This window comes from Teleopsis dalmanni, chromosome 1 (genome assembly GCF_002237135.1).
Source record: "Teleopsis dalmanni isolate 2A chromosome 1, ASM223713v2, whole genome shotgun sequence".
NCBI lineage: Eukaryota > Metazoa > Arthropoda > Insecta > Diptera > Diopsidae > Teleopsis > Teleopsis dalmanni.
In genome coordinates, this window is record NC_051846.1 from 85,988,995 (window position 1) to 86,008,947 (window position 19,953).

Consider the following 19,953-nt stretch of genomic DNA (forward strand, 5'->3'; position numbering starts at 1 on the left):
GAAAAATATACATCCTGTTGGGCTTAATTCTTTTTGGCGCCATTGATAAGCCAAATCCTTTATTGTTATAGTGAAGCATAGAATATACATTTACCACTGGATTTGTAATTAAGTTATTCTCCTGTGCCAAGCAGAGTCGTACCAGATCATCAATGTACTGTAAATTTAGATTAAAACAGAAAACATCCACTACACCTTCTAAGTTTAGTTTCCGGGGGCTTGAGTTGCCGTCGTTACATTGAAATGAAGTTTCTTCTGAGTACACTAACTTCTCACATGTAAAGATCTGAGATTCATCAAATGATACCATATAGCGGTTAGGTTCGTTTTCCATTGTCCAAACGCCGTATTTTGTCCCAACCTTAACGCGTTGGTCTTTATACTTTACTTTTATTTCTGAGCTGTATCTGCCAAAGCAAAGAATACTAAAGGTTTGATTTGATAGTCTTTCACAATCTTTTGTCTCGGTTTTATTTATAGCAGTTGTTAAAAGTATGAAAATTAATACACAAGTAGTAGTTTGCACCATCAGGACAATATATTAACGTTCAATTTTGCTTAAAATTCAAATCAATATCTTTTAGGAAAAATATATAAAAATACGTACATGAGAATTTTTAATTCAATAGAAAAGTTTTTGAACTAAGTTTCAATGATAGATAGTGATATTTACAATATAACAAAGAATATTTCAATACTGTTGATCATTTAATAATAACTATTAACCAAAGTTCTTACCCTTTACTACTAAATTAACATATTTTTATATTTTTCTATTATAGCAATAACAATAATAAACTATTCCGAACACTTGCCGCATTATTGGACTATTAAAAATTATCCTGATGAAGCTGATGATTTAGCTTACGTCCAACAATTTTTCAATATATTCTAAAAATAAAAATTTTTTTTTCGAAATTACTGATTTCCTTCCAAATTGACATTACAATAATCTTGAACTACTTAAAAGCTTCGAAGTATAAATAATATATCGAAATAAAAAACTCTATACTATAATACTATTCTATGTACAGTAGTACAGGTAGGCATCATGGATTCTAGTGATCTAGTCTTACAATGAGTATGAAATACTATCTGGAAGTTGTGCGTCGTGTCCCAAAGTAATTTAATGAAAACATTCTGATTTACTCGTAGATTATATACTGAAATCATTGGACATTATTACTTGTATTGTTATAAGTACTCTGAGTACTTATAACAATACAAGTTAATTCTAAGTTTAATTAACAGTATTTCACAACAGTTGTTCAAAATTTTCTGATTTACAGAATCAGTTTAAGATTCAATAAATCACTTCTGTCACATAAGCACAAATTTTTAATAATTTTAAATAAAAATGTACACTAAAATTAATATCACTGTTTTGTTAAACAGATATCCTACTACAAAAGGGCTAATTATTTCATAAAATAAAAATCCTAATATCAATCAATTGTAACTAGTCATTTTCTAGTCTGGCGGTAGGTTATATGGTAGACAATCTCGGATTTATTAATTTTTCTAAGGCGGTCTTACATGGATTCCTTACACTGATTACAGAGGATACTGAAACACTCACCGGGTTTTTTGACTGAGCACTGCGTTAATGAAATGGATTTTTAACGAACCCAACGCTGAGCAGAACTATACATCTTGTGGACAGGTTTGCTTCATATTAAAATTAATTAAAACCGTTAAAGTGTTTAAATTTATTGAAAACCGATCGATCGATTAAAACAATAATCTTGTTATTCTTGGATTAGAATAGCCTGAGTCGCGGTATATGGTATAGTTTTGCATAGTTTATTAGCGATAATACTTCTCAAAAACTGTTTATGATTTAAGTTTGTACTAAACGTCAATTTTTTAAGATAATATTTTTAACTTTTCTTTACTTTTCAAAAATTGATTCAGACTGTTAATTTTAATTTTATCAGGAAGAGAAGGGTAATTTTTTAATACCAAACAAGGAAGCTATGATTTACCTTTTGACTACACAATATTAAATATTTTAATTCTTTTTACCTTAGAACATCTAATTTTTGAAATCATCATTATTCTTTAATATGTACGATATGTAATAAAATTCCATCTTCTATTATAAGAAATATTATTCTTAATATTATATTAAAGTTATTGGCAATGCAACAGAAAATAGAATAAGATTAGAAATTCTTCCAAGCATATCGCTTGAACTTTTTGGAAAATTTCCACTTCTGTCTTTGGCATCTAATTCTATTCTGTCGCTGTAGTGCAAAATAGAAAATATATTCTTATTGGCGGTTTTTATCATAGTGTGTTTCCCAGCAAAGCAAGCCCGAATGAGCTCATCGACATAAACGAAATGCATATCAAAACAAAACATGTCTCCTTCGCATACTATTTTCGTAGCCGTACTATTTCCTTTGGGATTCATGCAATCAAATGTATTTTCTTCTAAATATCTCAACTTATCACAATCAAAGAGTTGTGATTGTGTAAATGAAATCAGATAGCTATTAGGTTCATTATCCACTCTCCAAATGGCATACTTAGTGTCAGTTTTCACACGATTATCGTTGAACTTCATTTTAAATTGGTACTCGTATTTTCCAAAGCAGAGAAAACTCATACTTTGTTCCAATGCTTTTTCGCAATTTGATGATCTATAGCCATTTACAACATATATCAAAACGACACATATCAAGTTAAATAGATCGCTTGACATTATTAAAAACAAAATAATTTTAGGTACTTAGGAAATTTCAACCACGGCCCAATGTTCCTCTGGGAACGCAATGGAATTAAAAAAATTTCAGCCAGAACACGTATAATTTTTTTTTTTACAAGATCGTTTTAAATTTACAAATTATTATTTTAGTTTCTTTGACTTTAATTTCAAAGAAAAAAGAATGTATTTAGAAAACGATTACAATGACGTTAAAAAAAATTATCATTTTATATATAATTTTATATTAGGCTATTGCTCAGAATAAGATTCCATGGTATATAAGATCAACAGATATACATAGAGATCTTAGGATTGACTCAGTAAAAAAATATATCAGAGACAGAGCTCTAAAATTATTCACTAAAGTTGATACTCTAATTAACCCCGCCCTAAAAATCCTCAAGTCCACTTCTGGACTCTCAGGAAGATATGCTGATTTAGGGTCCGTCATCAACTAAAAGACAAATAAATAATATGATTTTTTTTCAGCCTAGTTAAAGCCTAGTGTGGGGTAATGATAAGCTCCACAGCCATTATAGAGTAAAAGTGCGTAATAGCACTAACTCAAGAAGAAGAAGAATCAAGAAGAATAGTAGCATTAAAATTTTTAAAAATTGTTATCATTCTCTGATTTTGACAGTCATCATATCTATACCAAATTTAGTTAGTTGATGTTAATGTTAATTAATTTAGTTAGTTAATTTAAAGATTGTTTAACTTATATTTGCCGCAAGGCATCTGTAATAATATAGTCATCAGAAGAGATAATGGTACATTGCAACCTATAAGATCTATTTTACTAATGAAAGGTGCTGTCTGCAATAATTTATGGAGAAAAGATATGCACATGTCTATTCGATCAATATATCTCTAATTCAAGTTTAATCAGAAAGTGTAGATCTTGCTTTAAAGCTTTCAGTTTATATACCCCTTCCACTCAAATGTGCACCAATTCAATATATGCTAAGTAAACTCCCAGTATATTACAATGATAAATAGTTTATTATTCATAACAATTTATTGCCTTTTAATAATAGAGTTGAATGCATTTTAAATATATTAGAAATAATGAATAAATAAGGTACTTTTTCTAAATGTAGAGTGTCGTTGTTGCTCAATATGTATTTCACTGTTTTATTTCACTACAGTTATCCTCTTTAAAAATACGCATTGCTTTGTTCTCAATACTAATATTGGAGTCTTCTCAGCGCCTGGCTTTGTGCAATTTCTAGCTGGTGAATAGTAGTGTTTGAAGCTTTGCTAAACGCTACACAACCATATAGAAGTGACGGACGAATTATTTGGTAATACATCAGTTTCCTGTTCTTAGCATTGAGATTTTCATTTTTGAATAGCGGTTGGAGGTAATGAACAATTTTGACATAGCTAATTTTTTTACGTTGAACATGTTTAAGCCATGTGAATCGTTTGTCCAACGTGATGCCGAGATATTTAACGCCATCCTCCCAGTTTATCACCATATCACCCCCTCTCACTCTCGACGGATTCTGTCTCCACTTACACGTTATAAACAGAGCTTTAGTTTTTCATAATTGATTTTTATTTTCCATTTCTGAAAATACTCCAGAATGAGGTTTATATGTTCTTAAAGTGTGTTGGTTATATTTTGAGCACATTTATCTGAGTATAGTATACACGTGTCATCAGCATATAACGCCAGAGTCGAGGAACCTTACATTGCAATATCAGATGTATAAATGTTGTAGAGACTAGGGGAAAGTGTCTATCCCTGAGGAACCCCTGCTTCTATAGATCGGACTGACGAGAGAGCGCTGTTGATTTTTGTGTGAAACGACCTACCACGTAGAAAGTTGCGGATGATCTTAGTTAGTCTGCCTGGAACACCTAGATGAGACATTTTTACTATCAGACCATCATGCCAGACCTTATCAAAAGCTTTAGAAATATAAAAAATGATTATTCCAGTCGACTCTCTTCTACTAAGGGCTATTTGGATCATTTGAATCCATTTTACTTAAAATTTTGAGTTTGTAGCATTAAATGGTTTTTTACTTAAAGATCTTCAGTTGTGATTTCTATTAGTTGTAATCATAATTTAGTAGGCAGTGATTGATTACTATTGAACATCATAAAAAGTTTTGTATAAGGCGTTGTTCACTTTAGATGTTTACAATTGTTGTCGCCACAGTGCTGGCAGCTAGTTGATATAGGTCAGGATAGAATGAAAATATGCTATCTTGACTAAAACTAGTCGCAATAGTTTTAGATGCAATTTACTTAAATACACGTAGAACTGTGATTTTAGGCTTGCGTCAATGAAAACTCATTACCGTCGGTTTGAGAGAAAACGCAAGGTGTTTCAATTGTTCTTTCAATTTATGTTAGGGCATTGATGTGATTTAAAATATTTGATTATTATTGAACTTACTTTTGTTGTAGTGCATTTGTTTTTTTCTTCTTCTTAAATGAACATTTAAAAAGAAGATTCAATTTAACATTTTAAAACTAATTATTAAGTCCTTGCGCTAATCTCTTCTGTTTCAAAGGAATTAATTAATTCTGAAATTATTTTATTTTTAACTGTAAGTTTCGTTTTACTTTGATTACTTAACCTGTGAGTACGCTAAGCTCCAATAAAGCCTGAAAATTGTACTACTGTGCAAAAGTTTGGTAATCATTGGCATAGACATACTACTGATTAATATATTGCAGGGTTGAGATACATTTATATTCACGAAAGAAGCCAACTACATTGTAATTCAAATCTGAATACACACTGAGGAGACAGGACAAAGGCAAAGTAAAGTCAGTTTTATTCATTAACTTGGTTTATTTCATTTGTTTTCCGGTTTTTGAGCGTTTCAAGAGTTTGAAATACTTTCAAATGCCTTTTCGGTGCAAAAAGTTCGCTCAGAACAGGATTGAAGTGAAAATTGCAATAGTAGTGAAAGTTGTACGAAAGTGTCTAATGGTTGTGCAGGGCGGCGATAATCACATAATGTTCCACTAAGATTTGGTATCGGATGAGTAGAAAGCAACTTGACGGTAACAACTTGTACGTACTCCGATATACTCGTCTATAAGCAGATGTGTGTCTGTGAATGTACATGAATGGAACTCAGTTAAAACTTCTCAAAAGTTGGCAGGTTTTCTCTTACAAATGTAACACGTTACATTTGAAATAGATTAAATGCTTTCGGTCTCTTTCAATTCAAAGGTGCATTTGTAAAGGATTTCGATATTGTATCTGTGTGAGTTCCAAACGTGTGTTTGTGTTGTATTCTGAGGCTTTGTTTCGAAACGAGTTGGGGTGTATGTACGTATGTGCGAATGCGTTCTACAATGAAATTTAATTCAATGGAAAGCCTTGAAAGAATTTTTAATTACTTTGATTAATTTGAAGCAAGTTTGTTGAAAAAGTTTTGCTCTATATGCGGACAATAAGTTTAATTTAAGAGAAAACTTTTCGCATATTTAACAATATTGATTTTGCCACGGAAATGGCTGCATGAATTTTAATGCAAAAAGAAAGGAGTTGAATATTGAGTTTGATTTTTATATAAACAAAAATTGAAGCAAAAATATTTAAAAATTTAGTTAAGAATGTCTACCTATAAAATAAAATTAAAAATAATTAAATATATATTAATTCAGCCCCACTAAACGTTGTTATTAGAAATTGTTTAAACGGTAACTGTAGATTAGTCGATAAGTCGATTGCGGACGCTGTGCTGGTCGTTTAGACTGCTTTAATTCAACTAATATATATATTAATACAATAAATTGTAACTTACATCTACGATATTCAGAATATCTTATATATTAATTTGTGTTTTTTAAATAGTAATTGAAAATAGCATATCAATGCATCATTTACATTTTTCTGACTTCACTGAAAAAGTGCTAGAGTTTCTTACTTCAGATAAGTTAGTTTGATGTTGAATTTTCTACTCTTGATCTGAATATTAATCATACTAATAACATTTAACATTGTGTGAGAACTATTCCATATTTACAAAATTGGATTGATATTGAAACTGAGTCTTTTTTATTTGCTTAACTTAAATTATGCTGTGTATTTTAACACATAACACTAACTGAAAATAATATTTGAGATGGATTGAATACTGTAAACATGGAGTGTATACCTTCTGCTCAAAAAGTATCAGCTTAAAAAATACTTTTTGAGCAGATACTTATACTTTTTGAGCAATAAAAGTATGTGCTCAAAAAGTAATAGACCTTTTTCAAAAACAATTTTTTTTTTGTTATGTTGGTACACCTTTTCTTGACATATGGTACAAATTTGAGCGCCATCGGTCAATTAATTTGTTTAATACAGCTGTTAATGTGAGACTACCTCAAGTGCATTTAGCGGTTTTGACTATGGAAAATTATTGTTTTACGTGATTTTTTGACTAAACACGGCACCACTGTCCGCTCAGGTACCATATTCGCCAGATCTGGATCCGTGCGACTTTTTCCTGTTTCCGAAACTCAAATTGCCCCCTCGTGGTAAGCGTTTTGTGTCGACTAAATCGGTAAAAGAGAATTCGCTGAAGGAACTAAAAGCCATACCTTCACCGGCCTACGAAAAGTGTATGGAAGATTGGGTCAAGCGTTGGCATATGTGTATCGCTTCAGAAGGAGCATATTTTGGAGCATATTTTTTTGTTATTTTGGAGGTTTTATATTAATTTATATTTGAATAACTAAGAGACTGATTATGTCTTTAATCACAATAAGTCTGAAATTTAAGTGGATCTTTTAAATACAAGATAATTTATACTAACAGGAATACATTGCGTTATATTACACCCAATATAACTATTGCAATAACTTAAATTATGTTTAATATTGCTTAGATATGAGAAAAAAATTTTTCTTCCTAACTTTCTTATTTGACCATAATTATCCGTTACAGGGTTTAAAACTGACGCAATATGTCTCTCTAATTGACGCTGGTGTGTTAGAACGCAGCATGTTTCTTACTAACTACAACTTATTAAATTACTAAAATATTAAAATGTTCTTATATATAATAAAATATAAGAAACGCTGTTATGCTATGACATTTTTTTTAGTTCAAACATAAATTTCACCTTTCAAAGCACTCAGTCGATTTTTGATTATACTAATGTATCTGCCCTATTTATGGCTTATATGGCTTATATTCAATAATAACTAATGCTTAATTTCTGCTCTGGTAAATCACTTGTTAAATCCTAGCTACTATATCTGTTTACATAAGTTAAAACAACATTCAAATTCGAATAGTCCTTCAAATTCGTGGTGTTGTAAATATATGAACTAACTAGTTAATGAACAGGACTGATGGACTAGACATGGCTTCCCATATAACAAAATTTTAAGAAAGGTGAATACAGTAACTTCTATAAAAATGGATATAATGCTCTATTGCGTTTTGACAATGTTTTTTAGTTGACGTTTAGTTGAAATGTTATTCGGTGAACTTGATGACATTTACTTATCACTCGTTCCTATTGAAGATCTCCAATGACGTTTGTCTAGTGAGCCGTATTCATATCCATTTTAAACAATATGTGCAATGCATTCATCAGAAATTGGCGTAGAAACTCAAAGCGGTAAGATATAGTGATATCAATCAACTATGATGAAAATTTATAGAATATTATTCTGTTATACAATATTTTAATGTCTAGCTTTTTCTAAAGGCATTCATTTATATAGTTTATCAATTACACGTCTGTATTGTAGAAGAAATTATTCAATCATCAATCATACTAAGCAAATGAGTTGTTGCAGTTTGAATATAAAGTACCTTATGTGCAAATAAACGATAAGTAATGTTTTGTTTTGGGTTCGGTTTTGCATCTACAAAAGCTTGTCAAGGAAGCCTTAAGGCGAATTTCGCACAATTCAAACAATCAAAAAACTAAAATCAACTGAAGATATTAGTATTGGCAATTCCGTATGCGCAGGCATGCATAACTTTTCGCATTCATGCACAAACTTGCAACTTTTGTGCAAATTGAAATGCAAATTCATGCAAATGAAAATTTGCCGAAATACGTAAACAACAAATATTATTTCATTAGAAATTCGCTAATGAAACTGCGGTTTAACATGAAAGCATTTGCGGTAACCTCAGATGGAAGAGATATGGAAGTGCTGTAAGATTGTTCTAATAAATTCACGAATATTTAGTCTAAATGTACTAACAAAATCAACTCACATGGGCAAATTCAAATAATTGAGGTCAGTGTAAAGTTAATTAAAAATTGATTAAAAACCCTTCAGAAATCTTTTAAAATCTATTTATTAACATTTTGATTGTCTATATTTAATTTCTAAAAATTATTTGTAAAGATAATTAAATTATTTTCTTAGTAACTGATATAAATTTTACCTGAAAGGAAAATGGGCCTACAATAACAAAAGTATGCCGAAGAATGATAGGATCACACGAAACTTTAAGTTGCTTTAATACTCACTCATTCCTTCTAGTATCGACTATGGGTTTATATTTTCTCTACTTGATTGAAATTGCTGTATTTACATTCCCACAAAAGAATACTTGAATAGTGACTATTTAATTATAGATGAATGCAACGAATATTACACAGATGGCTAGGTACTAGAAAATAAATTGAATCAGGTAGTAAATTTCAAAGAACTTGTATTCTCTTCACACTATGAACTTAGGGTTTCTGAAGGGTTTCAGCTGATATCGGAGTGAAATATGCAAATAAGGAAAAGCAACTAATGTGGGAATTTTCGTATTCGATTTGCAACAATACAAGCGTACACAAAGAGAAAAACCAAGAGTTATGAAATAACAACCTATGAGACTTTTTCTGACATTCTTCGACCATATACATATATTATAACAGCTCCTCCAGAGTAGTCAATGAAAACTATCTCGCGTAAAGTATAGTGTATTATATGTTTGATTTCTTTATTAGACAAGTCTAACAAAATATAATATAATATCAACTTAATTAAACTGAATTTCACTTAACTAACTTCACACCCAGTGTTTTATATTAAAGTATTATATATAATGTTTAGATAACAGTGTGGGTATTAAAAGTTTACTTTCGACGTCATAGTTATTATAAGTGAAAATGATTTCGCTATATTAAGTAGTTAGTAAGAATATTTTTATTATAGGTTTAGATGTCTTTACAACATCTACATCTGTACCACAATATCGTACACCTTCAAATAAGACTTATTGTAATTAGTGGTCACCCTAAATGTATAATAGGTACCTTCCTAAATACTGAAGAATTCGTAAAAGTACATAACTTTTTATAATCACATAGTACTGCTATGGATAGTATGGCACATATCTTGGAATCAAATGTCAAACTATATGAAATGGCAACTGCTTAGTTTTGCCAATCCGTCACTATCCATTATATTAAATGTTTTACAAGCAATCATGTCGACCAGTAAGGAGCTTCATGCAAAGTCTGTACGATATTACTAATATAGGCGTGAACTAAAATCTATGTTAAATCTTATTGAAAAAAGATTTCAAGGAATTGCTTCCGTATAGTATTTATTTTGAACAATTTCGGAGTTGTTCTAAATTATACTTTTTAGTGATATCTTTCTGATTTACAGCTTGAGAAACTTATAGAAAGAGTTAAAGTATTTTAATTACACAAGCTTAAGATAAGTGATCTAAATAATTCTTGAATAACTTAATGCTGTTTTACTAGATAACTTCCAATAAAAAGAGATAACACAAATGTGTTCAATTATAATTATACTTGTAGTGGTAATCATTTTTTTATTTTGTTAGGATAGTACACTCACTGGAAACATTTATTGTTTGTGACCAGTAGTTAGTAGTAGACTCCCCATATAAGTTAGATGAAAGAATGATCAATTAATTGTGTAGCGCTTTATATAGACAAGCGATCGAAATCTTTTATCACATATTATCGATAAAAACTATGTTACTATAAGTAGTATAATTTACCATGCCGATTGCTGCTGTAAGATTTATCAGAACAAACTACTTCAACATGCCTTGAATTTATCAATAGTTATAGGCTTAGCGATGCCCATTTACCTTATTAGAGCACCGTCAAGTAAAAATCAATAATTACCCGTAAAGTTATATATATAACTAGTGAAGAGGACTGGAAGGGTCTATCTTTAAAAATTTCTTTCAATTATTTATAGGTAAGCAAATATTATTTTGATTTAAGGAATCTATAGTAATACTGTAACTGGTGTAGATATTTAATGACTATGTTCCGCTCTATAATGGTTTCGTTATTAATATAATTAAAATAATCTGTAAAGAGTGATCAATTTTACAGAGAGGCTTTGCCAGTCTAGTTGTGTTTATACAATTTACTTATTAAATGTATTATCTTTGTAATGAAAAGAAAGAGCCAAAGGGTCTTTGAAATATGTAGCAAAACAGCTAAGTTGAATATTCTAAATTAATATTTTTTAAGATTAGATTAGACTATAAATCACGCATAGATCGATGGATCCTTAGCAATACTAAATAGAGTTTTCATGTGGATTTTATTGCAATAATTTTCTTGAATTTTAGGAATACGCGAATCTTGATTCTTAAGTCAGAGCCACAAATAATTGTTTTAAGGGTTTTTTTTAAGCGTGTTCTTAGTTCTAGTATTAGTTCTGGTATATACACATCGTACTATCTTCGTGCTAATATAATACATTATCAATTAAAAAGTTAATTAGTTTGATAAATGATGTTGATAATTTAATATTTGAACAACAGAACGAAATAAGTCCATAAGTTTAATAAAATATACTTTCAAAACAACTGAAAATTAAATCAAACAATATATTATTGTAAAAAAGAAATTAACTGAAATGATACTACAATTTAAAGAAGTAATTAGCAAAATTATTGGACTATGCTTTCATGGTCCTAATTAATTTTAGAATCGATTAGAAGAAAAGAAGAAAATAATAAAAAATTTTATTATAATGCACCTACCAATTTAGACTCTTATAAATATACTTTGATGGTAAAACCTATTTCTTTTTTAAAAAAGAACAATAAAGATTTTAGCTCGAAGTCTTGTTAATTTAAAATATAATTTTCATAAAAATGGTAAATAAAATTTTAATGATTCTAATTAAAATTTCGTTTGTGTGCACCGGACGCCAGCAAAATAAATTTGACAATTTCACGAGTCAACAGTCAACAGTCGTCAGGCTCACTCTCTTCATTATAGAGAGATGTCAACATTTGTAGATGCATTTGTTGTTGTTTCCAAGGATAATAAAAATGATATGCCAATTTGGAACTGATTGATAAAATTTGTGTATAAAAGCGGCGATAAAATTTCTGCAAGGACATTGTTGGGCTGCAAGGGAGAAATCTGACATATTACCGAGCAAAATGAATATATAAGATTCGTTAAAGTTCCTTCGAAAGCACTTCGCTCAAAGTACAAGAAGTAGTAAAATTTGATTTTACGACACAACATTTACAAATCTTTTTATGCCACGACAAATATAAAATATTTTCACTTTTATGTCATTAATTTATGGCTACAAAAAGTTGGAAAAATGTGGGTCACTGTTTGCGTGAGTATCGCAAATACTTAATATAAAGATAAAATTCAGAAACAAAAGAAAAATTTATTGGTAATGTGAAAATTTAGACCTAATGTTTGTAAGTTGATCGAAAAAGAAGAAAGTGAATTATTTGACGGAGAACAGAAAAAAGTGCGAAAGCGACATTTATATAATATCCTTGCCTTTAATTAATCGCTCTTAAAATATTTTGCTTTGAAATTCTTTATCAAAATGCAGAAACCGTTGCAAATACTCTATCGAGGTGCTAAATTAACAGGCTGACACAGTTAAATGCGAGTTTCCACTAAACTGGCAGCAATAAATACTTTAAGTAACCGAAAACTTCTTTACAGCATTTCCGCTGCCTTTCTGTTTAGTTTTAGTTTCGCCAGCAAACTTTCCCAACTAAGCCAATTTTGCAAAAGTCGTTACTTTTAATTCCTTTCTAATCCAAACTCATTTTTATTTTTTCTCTACTTTCCTCGGTAGTTTCAGCAGCAAAACTAAGTATCGCTTAAGCCTGTGACAAACAAATGAGGTCACCACTGTTAATTAAACTGGAAAGACATTTTAATCCTTTAAGCAAAGTCTACACTAGAATTGCAAATTCCTGCAGTAAAACCTTAAAATGTTTGTTCTTTACATGCAACTACAGTCTAATTTAAATATCGTTTATTACAAAATAAATATTTATTTATACCTACATACTTATACATAAATTTTTCTAAAAATGTTATCGATTAACATTATTAGAAGTAGTTGAATTAATACAAAGTTTGCCGAAAAAAAAATTCTTTTGATTGAAAATTACACATACGAGTATTGCTGTATTGCTGCCTTTTAGACTTCAGCAAACTTGCAGTTCGTGTGCTTACTGGAGTACTAACGGGGCACTGTGAAATTGCACCTATGCTCCAACGGCGGCGAATTCCAACGAACGGATTATGTAGGAGTTGTCAAGATGAAGAGGAGGTAGAATCTATCAACCCCTTCCTCTGTCTCTGTCCAGGACTTCAGACAAAGCGACTTCAATGTCTCGGGAATCGCTTTTTCACTGACTTGGAAGAGATAACGAAAGCAAACTTATCGGATCTCTTTAACTTCATCTCGAAAACCAAATGGTTTAACAAAAATTACAAAGGTTAGCAATTTGCCTCTCCCGGCAAAATTTTTGAGGGCATTACAATGGGCAATATATGCCTCCGAATGGAAGTGCTAACAACGGTCAGCACGCGACTTCCGAACCTAACCTAACCTATTGTTGTATTTGAGTAAAACTGACTAAATGTCTCCATAACATGTGCTAATTAGTATACATGAATATCATTTTTGCTAAAGACCCCAATAATCCTTCGAGCGCTTCAGTAGTGCTATTACCATGCACTTGGAAGTTGTGTTCCTGAAATTCAGATATCAAATATGCGTTTCGCTATGTACAGTCAGTAAATAGCAATGACGATGATACTTTGCAACTGGGGGAGCAAGATATATACACAAGTTCTCAGCAGATTCATATAGGCACTAAATATCAACTATGTGGCAGTCTGAAATTATTTAAAAAGAGCATGGCTCTCAAAACTGTTTGATGTTTGGGTACCATTTGTATAACCGCTAAAAAACTAATTGATCATCAGTGAAACATTGCGGAAACACAACGAAATCGAATCAGTATGGTATGGAGACCATTTACAAAGGCTCCCAATCCAAGATTGACCGCAGACAAGATTATGTTGAGTGATTGATGGGATTATTTATAACAGACTACTTCAACATAGTGCAACCATTAATTTGGTCTTCTATTGCTCATAAATTGTCCACTTTAAAGAAAGCAATAAGGTAAAGCGACAAGAATAGGCCAAATGCATCAGTGATGACAAACAAATTGACGGAACTTAGTTTCGAAGTTTTGAGACATCTACTGTATAGTCTAGAACTTATACTATCTGACTACCATTTGTTTCGGTCTCTGGACCATTCATAATGGTGAAATGTTGTCTGACCGAAAAACTATTAAGAATTAATCAGCAAAGTTTTTCGCCCATGAACCAAAAAAATTTTTACACCAATGGAATTATAATGCTAGCAGAGAAATGGCAATATATCAAATATTGAAATGGACAATATATACTTGAATAAAACGGATTTTTAATAAATAAAATTTTGTTTATATACTAAAACATGAATTAGTTGTATATCATCCAATATTACTTGAAGCAGCTGAGATCAATCATTCACTTATATTGCTTATTTAATAAAGTAGGGATATAGAACATGTAAGGAAGAGTAAAACACTAGGAAATGAAAACTGTCCTGTTTTTTGTATGCTATATTTAACACCTATTGTGTGATGTACAATAATAATAATAATTAATTATGTCAATACAATATTGGTCTAATTAAATGAATGAAAAAAATTGTATTATATTTGGGTTCAGAAGCAAAAGTTAATCAAGTGAAATGATTAATTTCTGCACAGGTAATATCTGTAAAACCTTAATGGCTCCAATTAGCAATATCGATGTATATGCAATACAGTTAATAATTGCATAATATAACAACATATTAGAAGTAATGGGAAAAATCATCTACTATGTACTGCACTTGTATTTGTACGAAATTCTGTAACATTAAAAAATATAAACTAAAATTTAAACAAAAGCATACTTATGTTCTTATTTTTTATAAAATAATTTCTATAAAAATAATAAAACAATATTTCATCGATCGCTCCCGGTTATTCCTTACGGCGACGACTTCCCAATAACCTGTTTTTTTTCTTTTTTATGTGCTAATGATACCAGATTACTTCTTGCCTGTTAATCAATTTTTGCAGGTTCTCAATAAACAACAATAGTTTATTTTTGCATCTATATTCTAGTCTTCAAATGACAATTACAGTTTATCATCGTTTAAGCATTCAATTTCTATACAATAACTAAAATGATCTTTAAAATGATCTTAACGGAATCAAAAAGTATTCATATAGTATGCCACCTTAAAGCTGTGAATTTGTGTTTTTTGTATCTATTAGTGACCATTGCTGGTATTGGACCGATTTTGCAGAAACGGGTTTAAATATAAAAATCATATAAAATATTATATGATCGGTTCTGTTATATTATATAAGTATAATTATTATGAAGTAATATATGCCGACTACTAATAGAATTGGACAATTTTATTGGATATACGTTTAAAACGATTAAGAATTTGAAATCAGTAAGTAAATCCCAGCTTATTTAAACTGTGAATAGCACGCAGTATTTAGACTTGGGTGCCATAAAATTAATCTTTCTATGGAATTTTATTTAGATCGAATAACTGTTTTAGCAGTTATTACAGACACAAGACGTATGTGTCTACGTTATGGATTTCCATTTAATTCTTTTTATAAAATAATTAATTATTTATGAAACAGAGGAAAAGGAAACTGCTCTAGTTAATAAGAGAAATGATTGCCAAATGTAAAAAAAGAATAGAGGAGAATTTACTTATATCTTTACAAAAAAGACTCTGGTGGTGACATGTAATAAAGCTCCTTGCTGACTCTACTAAAACCACAGCTTCCATCATATGTACCGAATATATAATCTCTTTGAAATACTGCGTTATTATAATAATAATTTAAAATATTTTATTACTTGGAAAAAAATTGAGCTTCAGTTTTTTAACTGAGGAAAAAATAAAAACCAGTTCTTTAATTAAGCGGTAATAAAGCTGCAGGCATTCGACCTTCGTGAGATCTTTTCCGAAGGCTACCTTACTTTGTATGATTGTATCTCATTTACTTTGAATATAATGAAGAACGCAATTAATGTAACCCATATTTTTATTAATGTAATTTCATGTAAGTCCATATGCAGAAATATAATTTAATCCTTTCATGAAAGTTTGCAAAAGGAAAGGATAATGCATGAGTACATGAAATATTTTGCATTAAAAGTACACGCACGAGTTTACTTAAAAAAATTGAATTATCAGAGCCATTCAGAAGAACACAGCTATGGCGGAGCAAATGGAAACTGCTGGCAACGATGGCAAATATACTTTATAAATGAGAAAAGGAAACAAAATTAATAAAATATATAAGAAATTTACTTTCAATTTCGCTTCATTGAAATTTCAGGTTTAACTCCTTTTGATAACGTTTTTGTATGTCTTTGTTCAGTGCAAACTCATTTTTATTGCATTACAATATAAATTGTATTAAATGTATTTGCATTGTGAGGAAAACAATGTAACAAAAAACAGAAAACAAAAAACAAAAATCAAAATAAATTATATGAAAAGGACCCATAAGGATGAAGACATATTAGTGTATGAAGGAAAAAATACAAATAATCTGAGTTCTGAGTCGAGAAAGAATGCCTCAGTCATTGGCTGACAACATATTGACAAGCATATGAAAAGCGAAATTGAATTTAGTTACAAAAATTTCACCTGCCAACAAGCGCGTTGGCATGCAACCAACATTCCCAGACCGCTGGAAAACGGTTCCAAACCACCCATTCTCCTCTCCAAGCATATGCCACTGCTGCACATGACTCTTGTTTGTATTTGCGTATGTATTCGTGAACGAATTCAAATAGTCTCTGTATGTGTTGCTTTATTATTTTTGAATGAGTTCTATTCGCGCGCTCCGACGTTTGATGGGTACGCATATGGCAACCCGCCCATCGATATGAGGTACAATATATTTTTTATTTATTACGTTTTACTGATTTTAATATGTGCGAAAAATATTGTCACGTGATTGCAGCTGACGTTTTTTATGTATTGCTCATCAGGAGGGAACAATAAGGTCATTCATTTTTCGCCTCCAAAAAATCTGTTTCAAACCACAGGTGCGCACAATTGTTTGTGACTGAATTAATTTCATCACAACTGCCAAATATTGATTGACAACTCTTTTGTGCAAAGTTGATTATTTCAAATTTAATACTGAATTTATTTAAAACCGCTTTTTATATATAATAGTCATGGTATCTCTTTTTTACTGCAATTCACTACATGTCCTGAAATTAAAATCCTTTTCAATATGAGCCACATAGCTTCTGTAATTTTTTTCAAGCCATAAGAATCCAAATTTATTTACAATATAGTTGAGGAATATTTAGTTTTTTTCTAGAGCATATAATTTCAACCAACATTGTTTTTAAATAATATGAATTATGATCTACAACATATTGTATAAATTAATTATAAAATTTATGCAATATAATAAATATTGAAAATAAGAAATGAAAATCTTTAGAATATCGGAACGCTCCGTCTAGTATATTTGGTCTATGAAGTACATATGGATTTCATTTGTTTCTCTTTCCCGATATAAATGTCAACACCGTTTTTTTTTATCATAGTAGTTTCATCATTGCACGTACCATTAGCAATGGAATTGCCAAATCTAGATTAACATTCTTACTTCCTGATTCACAGAGGAAACATCAAATTATGGATATTATTTCTTATCATTCATAATTATGATTAATAATTTTTTATTTTGAAATATTTTGTAATTGTTTATAAAATTTAAAAATATTGCATTCAGGCAATACATACCATTGAAACCCTGTAAATTTAACTTCAAATATTTTTTAAGTTGTATATAATAGATTTGTTATTTATTAGGACCTTTGTGTGTAGGCAACAATATGCCTGACGTGAAAAGGTTGATGGAACCGTTTCGCTTGGAGAGAAACATAAATGCTCATAACCATATACAAATAATAACCCTGTAAACGAATCAACACAGAAACGACTTTTACCCATTGGCACAATTATGAAGACACATAATTATAAATAGAATTTTTTTATGAGATACGACAAGATTATACAATAAACTGGCTTTTTCTTTTTGAAATACTATAATCAAAAATATCAACAATATCTACAAATTGCAATTTCTTAATATAGTTTTATATCCAAAAGTCAATAATAGAGTTGTTAACTATACTCCAAAGTAAAATTCATTGGAATCACTAAGGAAGGTTCCAAACTTTCACTTATCATAAAATTAAATATCCGTATCATATGAAAATACAAAAATATAGGTCCAGCCAGGTCCATGTATAGGTCCAGCCAAGTTAAAGTCTCACTAAGATATTTCAAAGAAATGATAGCTTATAAAAATAATCTGAATAATATTGGTTCACAATGTAAAATGATAGGTTGGTAGGTAAGTATTGGTTGGGGCGAAATAAATTTAGAAAATATACATCAGTCGTTGTACAAATTCCCAGATACTTAATAAAAATCAAACTTTTAAAAGTCTTCCTTATGAATAAATACCATAGTATATTATGATTAAACATATAAGGAGAAACAAAAATAAAAAAAAATGTATTGATAAAAATAACAGTCTTCTGTATAATAGATATATTGATAAAAAATATAACCCAGACACTGGAACTATCTGACTTAACTATGAGATTTAGTACGATTATTAGTTGAAATCAATGAAAAATGGTAATTAAAAATAAATTTTATTCTAATTGTGTTATTCTATTATTTATAATTTAATTTTAAATCAACACATTTAAAACCTCTACACTTCCAAGTAATTTGTGCTCAGACTATTAATGAATGAGAACAATAATGATGAGAAGATAACGTACAGAAGTGCATAATTCAAATACTTAAAATGGGAAATCAAATAATAAATCAAAAAGGCGAAGACGAATGGATTTGTTCTCCATGATGTGTTCATGTGTGATTACAACGAAAGAGGAGTGTTTCGAGAGAAGGGCGTCATATAAGCAGTTTTCCTGTTGCAACTGCTGCTTATTGCCGTATTGACATTTATGCTTAATGTCTGCTGTAGCTGCTTTTAATCCGCTTTTCTACCATTAATAATTTTTCTCCGGTTGCATTTTTACCGACATGAACAAACAGAAAAGGATAAGTATTCAAAAATGTTTTGATTTCCATTTTGGTTAAGTATTACTTTTCTTTGTTTCCCACTAGAGGTTCTACTACATATGGGTGCTTTACTTTTCCACTCCACTTTTTGCTTATATTAAATTTTTTTAAGTATTTACTTAAAGTATTAGAGAGAACAATAAAAGCAAATGAAAATCATTAAGTTGTGAGAAAATGTTATGTTTAAATTAGTAAAATATACAGGAATTAAATTGTTCTTTAACAAGTAATTATTCTTTAATTAAATATATTGTATTTTTAATACAATAACTAAATATTCACATCTTATAAGAAAGTTAAAACTTTCTAATAATAATATTAGTAATTTAATATTGAGTGTAAAGTTTTCAAATTAAAAATTATTTTAAAAAGAAAACGTCATTAAAATAAAAGTATATGCATAAGTATAAGTACTGACTATTTGTATTACATATAAGAAAAATAGATAATAGAAAGGATTAAGTAATTTACTCCGAAACAACCATCGTCTCCTTCTATTAGTTTAATACCAACAATATCTAGCGAACAGATAAATAAGCACCTGTGAACTTTTAAGCAAATTTTATTCACTAAATTTTCATTCCGTAACGTACAACTTCGATTTTGTTGCAGTATTTATAGCTATAAATTCATATTGACAATATGCCAGTATGTTGATTCAATTGCAATTAAATAGAGAATCTATTCACTCAAACTTCGATTTCAAACTTTTTACTAATTGGCTATTAAAATTTTTTATAGAAACTTTAAAGAATTCAATTTAAGTTACTTCAATC